Source organism: Rattus norvegicus, chromosome 6 (genome assembly GCF_021556685.1).
Source record: "Rattus norvegicus strain SHRSP/BbbUtx chromosome 6, alternate assembly SHRSP_T2T, whole genome shotgun sequence".
NCBI lineage: Eukaryota > Metazoa > Chordata > Mammalia > Rodentia > Muridae > Rattus > Rattus norvegicus.
Window position 1 is genome coordinate 69,223,699 of NC_141539.1, and position 15,613 is coordinate 69,239,311.

The following is a 15,613-nucleotide window of genomic DNA, read 5'->3' on the forward strand; positions in this document are numbered from 1 at the left end:
TGGTGTGTTTGGATATTCCATGTTTGTTTTGATGGGAGAATTGGGCTCCGATGGTGCCCTGTAGTCTTGGTTTCTGTTGCTTGGGTTCCTGCGCTTGCCTCTTGCCATCAGATTTTCTCTAGTGTTTCTTTGCTCTGCTATTTCTGACAGTGGCTAGAATGTCCTATAAGCCTGTGTGTCATGAGTTCTGTAGAACTGTTTTCCTGTTTTCTTTCAGCCAGTTATGGGGACAGAGTGTTCTGCTTTCGGGCGTGTAGTTTTTCCTCTCTACAGGTCTTCAGCTGTTCCTGTGGGCCTGTGTCTTGAGTTCACCAGGCAGGTCACTTGCAGCAGAAAAGTTGGTCTTACCTGTGGTCCCGAGGCTCAAGTTCGCTCACAGGGTGCTGCCCTCGAGCTCTCTGCGGCGGCAGCAACCAGGAAGATCGGCGCCACCGTTTCTGGGAGCTTCAGTGCACCAGGGTTCCAGATGGCATTTGGTGTTTCCCTCTGGCGTCTGAGATGTGTGCAGAGTGCAGTCTCTTCTGGTTTCCCAGGCGTGTCTGCCTCTCTGAGGGTTTAGCTCTCCCTCCCACGGGATTTGGGTGCAGAGAACTGTTTATCCGGTCTGTTCCTTCAGGTTCCAGCGCTGTCTCAGGCGCAGGGGTCCTGCCGCTCTTGGGCCCTCCCCTATGGGAACCCAGAGGCCTTATACAGTTTCTTCTTGGGCCAGAGATGTGGGCAGGGGTGGGCAGTGTTGGTGGTCTCTTTCGCTCTGCAGCCTCAGGAGTGCCCACCTGACCAGGCGGTGAGGTCTCTCTCCCATGGGGTCTGGGAGCAGAGAGCTGCTGCGGGCTTGGATCTGCGGGTGTGGGACTCCTGGTAAACACAGGAAGTGCCCGGTCATAGAGGAATTCTGCCTCTGTGTGTACCGAGTTCACCAGGCAGGTCTCTTGCAGCAGAAAAGTTGGTCTTACCTGTGGGCCCGAGGCTCAAGTTTGCTCGCGGGGTGCTGCCCACGAGCTCTCTGCCATCTTTTCCCTTAATAATATAGTTGACCTTACTTCCTGAATGTTTGTGTATTTAAATATATATTATAAATGTTATATAATATAAAATATTAGTTTTATATTATGGCTATAATATAAATTATATTTAGTATAACTTAACTATTATGTAAGATAATTATAATATTAACTATTTATAAAAATTATATATAGTACAGTTATATTTAGTATAACGTAAAATTATAATTAGTTTATATTATAATACATATTAATTGTTAATACATAATGAAATAAACTTTTCTTCATGTCAGATTAATAACTGGACAGCATGTTGTGTTTTATATGCTTATAACGAGGACCAGCGTTCTATTTTCCAATATCGTTAAGAAGGTACCCTCTGCAACATTGAATTTCAGTTGCTAAGTAAGTAGTGTAGCCTTTCCCTCTCCAGATAATGTTTAAACTTTCTCTCCCAGATTCTTGACAGTTTAAACTCTTTAGACTTCTCCTGTGCTCTCCTTTACTTCATCCCTGTGCATCCAAAAACATTTGATACAAGAACATAGGTATTGTGATTAATTTTCTACAATACCCTTGTTTTGAATTCTCTCTTCAGTTTGCTATAGTAAGTGTGGCTACTATTTTTTTTTATTTCTTAATGTTTTATATTTTAATGCCATCTATTCATTATTCATCAGATATGCTCATATTCTCTAAGTTTTTCAACTTTGTTTCAAATCAGTAATGATATTTACTACTACTACTACTACTACTAATAATAATAATAATAATAGTAATAATGATAATACTGTGTTTTACCCATGACATTCAAATGCTCACCTATAGAATGCTCATAACAATTGAAAGTACCAGAAATTCATATAGAAAACTGAAGCAAATGGAGCTTAAGCGATTATCTACATACCACAGGTACTAAGAAGCAAATTTTTGCTCAAACCTAGAAACTCTTATTAGAGGTTTTATGAAACTTATCACTTATACCTGGTCCACTCCAAATACCTATCTAACATATGAAATAATACACATTCTTTGGAATAGGCAAGTTTACAAGGTCTGTAAAAGTTTCATACCTACACTATTCGAAAACATTGTCCACCTGAGCAATTACTTTCCACTGGATATGTTCTTCATTTTATTTTATTTTTTTAATATATTTTACATTTTCACACACACACACACACACACACACACACACACACACACACACACACTGAGAGAGAGAGAGAGAGAGAGAGAGAGAGAGAGAGAGAGAGAGAGAGAGAGAAGTTTTTTTGATTTGCAATACCTTAGTGGCTAAGATTGTTGCATATTTCCTTAAGTGTATCTCAGCCTGTTGAGAATTCTCCATGTTTAGTTAGATTATTTGTTTTTTTGATTTATAGTTTCTTGTATTATTAGTCCTCTATTAGATGTGTAGTTGTGAAAATCATTTTTGCATTCTTTAGGCTGCCATTTTGTTCTATTGATGGTGTCCTTTGCCTTACAGAAGCTATTCAGTTTCATGAGGTCCCATTTATTAGCCAGGAATGGAAAGTAAGATATGCTATCAATGTCAATTCTCTGAAGAAATTTAAAAAGATAGCAGAAGGTGGAATGATGTCCCATGCTCATGGATTGATGCAATCAACCTAGTAAATACAACTATCCTATCAAAAACAATCTACAGGTTTAATGCAATCACCATAAAATTCCAGCAGAATTCTTAATAGACATTGAAGGAATAATACTCATCTTCATATGGAAAATCCCCCACAAAACTCAGGATAGCTAAAATAATCCTGAACAACAAAAGAACTTAGCAGGGTTCTGATTGTTCCCAGGGTCTCATCCCTGATTTCATGCTGTACTAAAGAGTTATAGTAATAAAAACCACATGGATTTGGCATAAAAATTGGACACATTCATCAATGGAATTAAGTCAAAGACCCAAGAATAAATCCACGCACCCATATACACCTGAATTTTTTATAAAGAAGCTAAAAATACACAATGGGGGAAAAGAGCATCTTCAACAAATGGTGCTGGTCTTACTAGATGTTTGCATGTGCAATAATGAAAATAAATCCATATTTATTATTCTTCACTCAAATCCTAGTGGTTGAGAGACTTCAAAATGAAACCAGATAAAATGAACCTGATAGAAGAGAAGCTAGGCAATAGCTTTGAATGCATTGTTCCAAGTAACTTTCCTGTCAAATCAAATTGTTATCACTGAAATATTTGAAACACTTCATATAAAATATCTCCAGAAGTTGTGTTCAGAAGACTAACCAAAGTTGATGAAATAAAATGATGGGTGGAAGGGTGCTGCATTTCATGCACTCTTTTTCATTGTTTTAAGTGTATCATGAGAGCTTTTTTCATAATTGTCCTCCTACAATTTACTATACATATTCATCACAAGAGACTTTCACCTCCCAAGAAACTCATACTCTGATGGAATTGAGAGTAGGTAGCTGTTCCAGCTTTTTGCCAATATGTAAATACACCCAGATCTCAGTGCTTGTCAGCTTTCTCTCTGTGATAGATGTCATTTGACTTATGATATGTACACACACACACACACACACACACACACACACACACACACGTAGCCATGGGTAATTTAGTCAACTAGAAGTGAGAATGAATTGTCTGTTCCATTAGTGATCTCCAGTGCTGGTAGTATTTAGGGTCAGGCATATTGTCCTTTAGTGTTCAGATAGTAAGGATTTGGTCTGAATGAAAACAATGGAAATATAAAGCAACTGCTGCAGTAATGTCATAAAAATAATGTCACTGTCACTTCACACTTCATCTGTTCTCATGCTCTTTAAGCTATGAATTTCTTATGGATTCATTTCCTCAAATGTCACTCTTTAATCTTTTTATTCTTCGTATTAAAATAACACTCAATATGGCAATCTTCATCACACAGTTTTTTAATTATATTTTGCTGCCTTGTCAAAACTGTTTTTTTATTTCCTCTGTCAAATGGAAGGTATGTTATTTTCTCTTCAGAAAAAAAAATAAGGATTTAAGAATCTCAACGTAAACTGTAGCCTACTCTACTGTGCTGCTTGCCTTCCCTGTGTAGTTATCTTACCTATATGCTATTACTACCCTCTGCTTAGAATGGGGTTTCATATTATCTAAGCTTATATGCTATTTTCTGCAGATGTCCACACCTTTTCATTACTTTCCTCATAAATATTAATTCTTTATATCTGTACAGAAAGAACCCTGAGGGATTGGAGGTAATTATTTTTTCACTAATGGCTCTCTGCATTTATTGGTATAAAATATTTGGATAAGCAAGCTATTAGTCAAAACTAAATCCCTGTTTGCTTTAATTTTTGTACTATAAATAGAATGTCTGCCAGAATTCCTTTGGAGATAATTTTGTCTTAAAAAATAAATACTATGTGATATGACTGTCAAAAACACAAATGTAATAATAATGTTAATAAAAGTGATAAACACTCACTTTAGTTTGTGGCAATAAACATATTGGATTTTAAAATATATTTGATTAACTTGTTTTTTCTCTGTAGAAAAGAGATTGCAGAGGGTATTTAAGTCTCTTGTTTTGCACTGATGATTTAATTAATCTATAACACAAAAGTCCAAGGTGCGCAGCATGGACCTATGGAAGTGTTTACACTTACAGTAAGTACCAAACATTTTTCCTTTTTCATCTGGGTGTCAGAATCCATTTCAGAAATGACAACCAGGACCTTTGTGTAGTGATTAAGTCTATTTATTTATGGGTATTCAGATTGGTGCCTTGTTCCAGGAAAAAAAAATACGCTGACAGCCATTCAAGATATAACTGAGCAGTATAAATTAGGAGTAAGCAAAGAAAAGGGGGAAATAGAATATATATATATATATATATATATATATATATATATATATATATGAAGCATTTGGTTTTAGATTAATGACAAATGACTTAATTGACATCAGCAGGTAGTATTTTTTTTTAGTCACTGAGGATGCGTTACAGGGATGTTTTGAAAAACAAATGTATAATTATTATTTTTAAAATTAAAGATCTAATATTTAGAAAGCACCATTTCTATATTGCCTGATAATCATACATCTATGTCTTAGTTTAGTCACCTAAGGAATGCAGAAAGCAGCAAAGCAGTTAGGAAAAAAGTAGATTTCTCTATTATCTATATTTAATGGATTATTCTAGAGTTATAAGATGGCGCCGTGGTTAAGAGCATTTACTGATTTTGCAGAGAACTGAGGATTGATTCCCACCACTCACATGGCACACAACCAACTCTATCTCAAGTCCCAAGGGATCATCAGCTGCCCCTTCTGCTCTCTGGGGACACCAGATGTCCACATGGTGTCCTTATATACATTTAGATTAAGCATTCATATACATTTTTAAAAAAACAAACACAAAAAAGTAAATTTTATCAAGAGTTTATTCTTAACTTTAACTATGCGTTTACCTAATTGAGTAATATTTTGAATCTACTAAGGTAATAAATCAAATAAGAAAAAATTAAATAAAGATATACTCAAAAGTGTTAACAGTTTTAACACTTGGAGCATATCACATGTAGATATTTTATATATCATTTCTAGGACTATTGAGATTTTCTTTAAGTTTTACAATGTCTATGTTTATGTGTAACATAAAATGAACAAAGAAATGTTTTTATAAAAAATAAATGAAAGCAAATAATGTAAAAACAACAAACAAACAACAACAACAACAAAAACAAAACAGATAAACAAAAAAACCTAGGTTGGTTCCAAGATGTTAGAGTATATAGTAGACATACATACTTACAAACCCCAGGCACACTCATACACAAATAGTATGACTCATACATTCAACTTTGTCATAATTTGTCTTAATGCCAACCATGTTTATTGAGTGTTGTGAAGCTTATTTTAACTTCTTGCTTGGATAGATACACTTCCTATTTAATCTTTTACATTGGATATATTGTAGCAATCTCAAGGTACAAACATGTTCAAAACTGTACAGTTAATTTAATTTATCTTCTAAATGATAGCCTAAAATAATTTTTATCCATTTTTTTACACCTCAGCTGTTATTACTTTATTGGATAATTTAGCATAAAAATTCCTGTCTTCATATTCCACCATGAAAATAGAAGATTTTGAATACTTCCAATTACTTCAGTTGCTATCACCTCAACCTAAGCTATCACTTATATTTCTTGCATTTCCTCTAACTTTTATCTTTGTGATCTCATGGTATAGTCTAAAGAGAACAGTTAGCATGCTACTTTTAAATTACAAGTTATGGCATCAGAGAGAAAGCTCAGTGGGTAAAGGTTTGGCAAGTCTATGACCCAGGGTTTAATTCCCTGAACTCATATGGTAGAAAAATGAACTGATTCCCACAGGTTATCTTCTGACTTTCATATGCATGCTATAGTATATAATTGCACTTCCACATATTCACATCCATACATACCCACAACAAAATAAATACATATAAATTAAAACTTAGATCACATCACCATTCTACTGTAGGAACATCAAAAGTCTGCAGTTATCCCGATCTTGTTCAGAGTATACAGTCCTTACAGTGAACTTGTAGGGATTCCCAACCTTGCTTGTCTTTTTGTTACTTTTCGGTCCTGACTTTCTACTAGATTCCTTCTTGTTTATTCTATTCCAGGCTCACTAGATTCTTTGTTCTTCATTGACTCCACAAGCCATGGGGATTTTGCACTGGCTAATTCATTTGCTAAAAATATATTTTCTCTAGATATACATATAAAGCAAACTCCTTTATTATCTTGTAAACAGTTTCAAAGATTAGACCTGTTAAAACAATGAACTCTAACCTACAGCTGATGTCATTCTTCTACTTCCAATACTGTGACTAATTTTAAAGAAACTCTATCAACCAACTTTTAACACAATCTGCAATTTTTACATTTTACTTTATGTACATAAGATGCTTATGTGACCATTTTTTCTCTCTAGATTGCAAGGACTTTTTCACTGATATAATTTAAATGTAGACTGGCTTTTAAAATAGTTAATAAATTTGGCTATGTATATTGAAGTTTCTGAAGGATTAAATGTCTAGATTCAATTCACAAGAGGAAGATTGAACAGATCCTACTTCAAGGGCATGAAATCTTTGAACTATTCCACAGGGTTATGATTAGTACCTCAAGAGAAGTATAACTACAAATAACTGAGAAATTGCGTTCAGCAAAAGAAGAAATAAAAAGTTCCCTGAAGGAATGACTGACCTTGGAGGATGGGTGAGATTCCAAGTTTGTGAGACAAAAGGGCATTCCAGGAAGAAGAGTGAGCAGACGAACAGAGACTGACTAGTCAAAAAGGGCCCAGAAGAGTGTCCAGGAATGTACCAGAGAGATTAGCTATGGCTTGCTCTGGGAAGTCTCAAATCGGGGGTGGGAGGGGTGGGAAGTGGGGGTGGTGATGACGTAACATTTAGATTAGTCACTAGGTAGCTATTTGGCATCTTTTTAGTAGCGGAGAGATAGCATTAAATGTAATTTTTGGGAGGATCAATAAATTAGTTTTGAATGGAATTAACTCACAAAGGGAGATGTTAAGTTAAGAGAGTACAAGCATCTATGGTAGCCAAAGAGAGGAGTAATGTAGGCTTCCTGGATAAAGTTAATAAAATGCAAGAAGAAAGAGAGGACATTGTGGAGGCAAAGAAAATCGAATGGCTATAAAATTAGAGCTGCCCTGGTTTAGTAGCTAAATGTGGTAATCAAGGTTTTGAGTGAAACTTTAGTAATAACCTTCAGAAAATCAGAACTAATTTAGGAGACTGTGTCCTTTTCTTAGATACTGTATTTATACTAGTGAGAGACGCAGGGGAACAGAAAAACAGCTTTCCATTTGGCTAGAGAATAGACATCTTCCTAGAATTGTGCCATCTCATTTCATAGATAGTTCCCTATCTGTACACATCTACCTCTACACAAACACACACACACACACACACACACACACATACACACACACACACACACACACACACACACACACACACACACACACACAGGCATAGTGTAAGGGCCAGATACCCCTATATACCCTGAATAGCAAGAATATATTTTGTTTAACCTTTTTAAGCATTGGTTTGATTCACTGAGTGTCCAAGGTACAGATTTCACTTTCTGCTGCTTTTATTTACGTTCTGTTCCCATCTATCAACCATAGTTGAACATCTCTGCTTAAACATAACTCCCAGCAGCATTTGTTCTTCAGGAATACTAACTCCTAAGGAACATTAACATCTGTAGTTGCCCTCCTCCCTGGTGCTGCTTTTTATTACCTCGTTCCTCTTCGACTAGGTCAGGACAGGACTACGAAAAAAAAAATGCCTTAATTGCCACCATGATAGGAATTGAATTAATCTACAGCAGATGAAGAAGGATAATGAAATCATTTTCTTTTCTCTTGATGGTCTGTGCAGCGTCATCTCTTCTGATACACTTGAGTGTGTGACCTTTCAAACTGACAGGATGTTCACTGCTGGTGCTGTTTAAAGACATCTATCTCTGCACAGAAAAATGGAAGCCAGACATCGAAGACCGACTCATATTTGTCTGTGAATCAAGCTGTCATTTTTGTTCTGCCGGAGTCTGTTATCATGTCTGGACAAGTAATTATTCTCTAGGTTAGGTTCTTACAACCTTGAATTTTTAGGAAAGTCCTTGAGAGTGAACGAAGTCACTTTCCTGAGGCTATGGTCTCTGCATATTAGTGAGTTATATGGTGTCTTGGCAGCTATAACAGCTATTAAGCATCTAGACGATTAAGTATGCAGTTCTTTTAACTTTGCGGGAGTTTTGTCTCCATCTGTTTCCTCTATTCATTAAAATCTTTATCTAGTTCTCCTACTGCATCGAGGCAACTGGCAGTTCCTTAGTGGGAGCTGGGACATCAAGGCCATGGTGGCAAAAGAACAATACACCCTCTAGTTCCCTGCCTGTTCAAACTGGAATCATAAAGTAGGAAGTAAAGAACTCATAACTCTCCTTTGTCCTTGCTGCAAACAAGGTAACTCTTGTATGTTGCTGAAGAAAACCCAGCAACAGTGAGACGAGGTTACGTTGGTGGCAAAAGACATCTCAGTACTAGGAATGCAAAACCCAGTCCAAACTGATGCATCTTCTCTGAGTTGTTAAGCATATCAACTCTGAATTCAATAGTTCCAAGTGAAAACCTTAGGTCAGTTTTCAGGGGAGAGAAATTCTTGGTGAGAGACTTAATAATGCATAAAGAGCCTGACAGCTCCTACAGAATTCTGTTTGAAATTGAGAATTTCTAGAATAAAATCCTCATTACCTCTCAGAAGAAAAATCAGTTTTAAGGAGTTAGACAGTGATTGGGTCACAGGTATTTTACTGAAATTCAAGGTTGGATGTCTGAAGACAGTAAATCCCAACTCCTTGAGGATGCTGTCCTCCTCCACTCTCATGCTCATCCACAATCAGACATTCTCAAGCAGAAACCCATTCCACCTTTTCCTGGTCCGCAGCAACAATCTCTCTGTTTCTGAACTCATCAGAACCAGTATACTCTGGCACATTCACTGCAGTTTTAATCTTGAAACTATCCTTAACAGTATAAGGTCATGGCCTAGCACCCAAGAGCATCCAATTTTTATTGGAAGGAACAGGAAGATTAGAGCCACCAGATAAGGGTGAAATGAAAGGCAGCGTTCTGCCGTGAAGGACAGCGGAGATCAAGGGGCTGAGAGGGCCACATGCTCATCTCTGAAGGGTTTGTGAGTCTGAACATTCTCCATTCTATATTTCTGGATAGGTGAGAGTCCTGTGTGCCTCTGTCATTTAGACATGTGTGGTTCAACGGAACTTGAAAATTGTTGGCATCAATTCATTGCATAAAATAATGGGTTTTGTTATGACTTTCATATTGAATTATTAGGGCACCATTAAAACAAAATGAGCATGCAAAGTTATCTCAATTTTTTTCCTAAGCGAATGTAAGAGAGATAGTGAATTGAAGAAATGCAATCTCAATGAGAAAACTAATCACCCTGAAGACTATATACTCAAGATAAATGGGTGTTTCATGTAGGGTGATAGCCTCATCTAAATATTTGGTAATAAAAACAACATAAACAAATAGAAAACTCAGTTCAGTCAAAAATTAACATCACCATGGCTGTTGTGTATGCATGTCCTTATGGTGCCTGTACGTGACAGCAGTCCCTGAGTGCTACCATGTGAAAGGAAAATTCTTATCCAGGATTTTTGAGTCCCAGGGATCTATCATTTTGGGGACACTTGCAGAATAGCTGCATGATGTTGCTCAACACCATTCTTGCCTATGTTTTTTCTACTCGGGACTATAGCAGGCAGCTGTACACATAGCTCTTGGATGTATAATGCAGATAAGAGTAAAAGTTGGTCTTCTGTTAGAAACTCAATGATTGAGTATCGGCTCTGAAAGACTGCTTACTTCCTGTGGGGAGTCTTTTGTATTGCGTGATTTAAACAACTTACTGATGTGAGAATGAAATGAGAACATTTTCACCTGCTTTTTGTTTTAAAATTTCTTACATCAACAAATTTTTCTTCCTAATCTTTTTGTTCCTTAATCTTCTGATTAAAGCTTTTTTTTTTTTTTAGAAAATGGGTTCAAAGTGTTTAACTATTCAGGAAAAAAAAACCCTCAAGATTTTGAAATTCTTTTAGGGATTTTCTTTTCCACCAAAGAAAGTAGGCAAGAAAAATAGGGTAACTGGTTGAGGTGATTAGAAAAGCCAGAGGGCTGTCTTTCAAAACTGCAATTGTCAAATGGAGGTTGGTCCTCAAGATAATTCAGGGTTCTTTTCTTTGTGGCACTTTGTTCTGTGCTTCAAAGGGAATCGTTGCATTGGGGGATAGAAATGGCATTAATTGAGTGTCACAGTGTCTCTCATCCAATCCTCAGGAAAGGTTTTTGTCTTTGGAATAAGGGTTCGGGTATGTGGAGGTCATATGTGAGGTGAGGGCAGGTATATGCGTCTTGAGATGCCAGGCACTGCTGGGCACTGCAGTGCATGCTATGAGCTAAAATAAACTTCAGGACAGACTTGTCTAATTGGTGACTTTAAAAGGTAATTTTGCAGTTGAAATCTGTTCTCAGAATTCTGGAGGCATAGTGTAAATGCCCTTCCAATGTCGTTACATTTGAGTTCTGCTCTCTGCTTGGGTTCTGTTCTCTCTCTTTTGAAACGTATATTCTGAAGTACAGGGACATGTCTAGGATAGACTTGTTTTAAGACATAGACATATATGATAAGCCCACTTTGTTTTATGAGTGTTGCAGTGAATTTCCAGACGAGTGTTTCAGAATGATGATTGAGTTGAGCAGTCGGGACTCCAAGTGGTTCTTTGAATACACAGCAGTAAGTTTTACCTCAAGTCGCTTACTCTCAAGGATGTTACCTAAGCCTATTGTGTAACCATTGCCCTTGGCTTGTGAAAGGACATGTCTGTCTTTGCTCTTGATCATGCCATCTGCCCACAGACGGGAAGTTTCCAGGCCAGTAATTCTGTTTTGCAACATTCACAATTTTGCTAACCCCATAATGTAGCAGGAAGAATGCTATTGTATAACATACAGATTACTGTCTGCAAATCTGTTGGGGGTTGAGCTGGCCACAGGGGGTCCTTTTAGAGAAGCTGATATTGGATATTTCCAAGGTAGAAGCAGACTAAGTACTAAGAAGCAGTACTAAGGAAATCCCTGACCAAGGGCACTGACTGATCCTACCTGCGTGGACATTACATTCATGCCCTACAAGCAACTGATACAGAAAAACCCTTCTTGTCTGCCTCAGAAATGACCCTGTGATGAACTGACGACTTCTAGTGAGAGCTAAGGGCATTTTCCAGACAGTGAATGAAGAAATCCTTCTAAATGCCACCGCTGTGGCTTCAACCCAGGTCCAAAAAAAAAATAGCTCTGCTCCAGTCACGTCAGTGGAAGATAGTCAAGATCTTTCTCTCTCCCTCTTCAGCACTGGGGATTTTCTAGTAAGTCATAATTCAATCCTTCATTAGAGGGAAGAAAAATGTAAATTAAAAAATATCTCAGCCAAGCCATTCCCAGCAGCAATAACAGAAATGTCTGCTGGCTGAAGAAGAGGCCGCCAGACTACTATCAGAGCCTCTCTGTTTGCTATCAGTTTAGACCACAATTAATTTAAAATTTCTACTTCCAAAGTAAAGTGAGGGAATACAATAATCCCAATTTACTTTTTTAATAAAAAGCTTAAGTGGAAAGAGTCCACTGGGGATGCTCAGCCTGGGCCAAGGTAATTCAAATCACGGGGAGAGGCTCCATTTAAAATGCACAGTCACAGGGCAGCCAGTGTCTCTTCCCAGAATACTTCCTCTGGGCTTACGCTGATTCTTTTATCTTTTTCCTCCCTTCTTCTGTTTTTTTTTTTTGTCGTTTTTTGTGCGTGTTTTTTTTTTAAGTGAAGTTGGACTTGCAAACACTAGCGGTAATTGCCTTAAAAGAAAAAGCAATTGCAAAGAACCAGGAAGCTGTTTTCAAAGAATCCCCTTCAAAAGCTGGAGGCAACAAAGGAACCAAGAAGAGGATCCTGAGGCAGATTGCACCCAGCATACAAAACATTCACGCAGTAACTAGGGTCTCCCTGAGCCAGTATGGTGAGTCTTGTGCACAGAAGAAAGGATGGATGGAGAATTTGGTTATTCAGACTAATGAGAGGAAGGAGTCTCTTGTTTATGATGTCAGAGGATGTGGTTAAGGCCAAAAGAAGCTACATATCACAGAAGGTCACGGGTACCATGGTTAGAATGAATTATCTGGAATTTCTGTCCTGTTTAAACGATAAGATAAAAACAGAACCATTTCTGAGGCACAGGACCTAGTGTGGCAGACACTCTTACACAAGGCTCTTCCTGGAACACAGGATTAGCAGAGCCAATGAAACTTGGTACAGGATGCAGAAGAAACAAGCTACCTGTCAACATCCTAAGGCCATCTATAATGGGTAGAATCCTTATGTAGTCCATCTGCAGACAATGCCAATCACATCTCTTATCTCCATGACAACACAGAGTTCTGTTTTGCTTTCACATTTTTTACCTATTTTCAGACCTCCGCATTCTGTCATTGTATATGATCATGTGCCAATATCTCTAACATCCACCTGCGACGCCTTTGCTACACACATTTTATCCCTCTACTACTGTATCAGCAAGAAATAATGACTTCCAAATTAAGGTTTGTCTCCTTATCTCCCAAAAACTCAGCAGTTACATAACTGTCTGCCAAAAATCACCTGAAGTTCCTAAAAGTACCTGAAATTAAATATCATATTCATTATTAAGTACATGCTTTGGGGTCTTGCCTTCCTTATTTTCATTTTATTTTTTTGCCCCTCCAACTCTTCTTGCAGAAACTGTAAACTCCAGTGTGCCATACCTGAGGAGGAGCTTTTGGCTGAATGAAGAGTTGAAGGTGGAGCTCTCATTGCATTAAAGGAGACACAAAATGAGAGCACACAGGAAGACAGCAATTCTGTACAAGTCAAGAGCCTGGAGCTAAGGATGAAGCCCACCTTGATGGCATCCTAAACTTCTCAGACTTTAGAGCAATGAGAACTCTACTGAATCATTCAATCTGTGTTTTGCTCCGATAGCCCCCAATGGGCCAGTTCCCTGTGCATCTGGTCAAAACAAGATAAAGACCAAGCACAGATTTTTGACCTTTCTTCTCACTTGACTTGCAAATTTTATTACTTTCTAAATTTGCATCGAATGTCCCTTTATCTAATTTTTCAACGTGCCCTCATTTTTTTCTATCCCTCTGCCACTTGTCTAATTCGGGTCTTAGTCTATACTATCTGGATCATTTTAATAACCTAAAAGATGACCTCTGTACATTCAGGCTCTCCTCATTTGCACCATACCCCCTGCTCAAACCTTTATAGTGATAATTCACCAATCCTTGCAAAATGTTAATTTAACTATGCTGTGAACTTGCTTGAAATCCTTCAATGTCTTTTCACCAATTTTAGGAAAATAAGAGGAGTAATAATTTCATATTAAAACTTATTTTAATGTTTGACCTTTGTCGTTCCATGCCATGCTGTGCTATGCCTGACTTGTACTCCCCTACACATATTGCATTTCCTCATATTTTGTTGATCATCTCTATAGCTCCCTGGATTTGAAAGGTTACCTTCTCTAAATTAGCTTAGAATTTTTTTCTTTCAAAATATAGTTCAAATGTTACTTTGTCTGTAAAACACTTTTAACCCTTTCTTTCTGACTTCTCTTATTTCACAAAGCATTTTATTTTAACATGTTGAAATTATTAAAGATGGGCAGGATGGAGAAATCATTTAAGTGATAGAACTGTCAAAGATAAAACCTTTAAAAAATAATTTTACTTTGTCCAAATTCCCAGAATAAAGCTAATACTAATATCTACATCCTTTAATAAATGCATAATCTCAGTGGTAATGTATTATAATTTATTTCTAGTTCTTTTACTGAATTAAATAGTCCTCAGGCTTTCTTTTATCTGTTGATTAGAAGAAGCAGAATAAAAAATATTTTGGGGGCATTCATATTGAAACATTTCAGTATTCAGGCAGATATTTTTGGTATCATCTTAAAAAATTATTTGCCTACCTGTTATTCTCCATATTATCCTACAGAAATACAGAGAGTCACATGAAGTAACATTAGATATAAAAAATACATATTTACAAGAGTACATGAAACTGAAACTTACTTGTGTTTCCACAGTTTATTCAGAGGTCAAGGTTACCTTGACTATTGGCTACAAAATAATGGTTACCAATGGTTTTTGTCTTGTGCTAATGAGGAGAATTTTGGTAAAAATACCTGAATTATCCAAATTTTATCAAGGGATTTTCGATGTATGTTTAAAAATAATCTTATCTATGACCAAAGCCTGGGAAGATACTGTGCAATATACTGATATTTGTATTACAGGAGTCTGCCAGAGTAGACCCTAGCATTATGTAAGTCTAAGTAAACTAGATTTGGCTACATCTTGATGTCTGACTTCTATTCCATTTATCTTTGAGGTCAAGGATCTGGGGATAAGGTTATTTCACCAGAAAGAATTATAAGTTATTTCTTTGAAACTACTTGGAAAAGATTATTATTTTAAGGGAAGAGAAGTCTTGCTTGGATAGGGACTGCTCCTATATCTGGCTTTGGAGACTCAGACCATCTGTGCAAGATGCTCCAGCATTTTGGAGTTTTAGGAAAGTTAAACAACAAAAGGGAGTTTGAGTTTAGCCACAACAGTGGCCTTATGAAAAGACATCATTTTCTGGTAGTTCCTTTGCCAAAACAAGTATCTTCCTGTAAGTTCTACTCAGTGCTCCTTTGGATTGTTCCAGATTCCATCCATACTAGGTCAAAGCAGGATGCACAGAGGTCACATGTACAGTGTGTCAATTCAGGATGTCCAAGATGGGTAATTTGGTTATTAACTTGATTGCTTAGGAAACCTTCAAGGATGCAGGTTTTGGGTATGACTATGATGAAATTTCCAGTGAGAATTAGGTTAGGAAGGCTTTGCTTGGACCTAAGCAGTAGAAC

The 15,613-nt window shown here is 37.1% G+C and overlaps 1 long non-coding RNA gene across 1 annotated transcript; it reads left to right on the top strand.

The window, feature by feature from the left end:
• Positions 1-1,294: 1,294 nt before the first annotated feature.
• LOC148005226 (uncharacterized) lies at positions 1,295-9,960 on the top strand. Its single transcript, XR_015622404.1, has 4 exons — positions 1,295-1,406; positions 4,538-4,652; positions 7,151-7,261; positions 8,455-9,960. It is a non-coding gene; the product is annotated as an uncharacterized LOC148005226 (long non-coding RNA).
• The last annotated feature ends 5,653 nt before the right edge of the window (positions 9,961-15,613 follow it).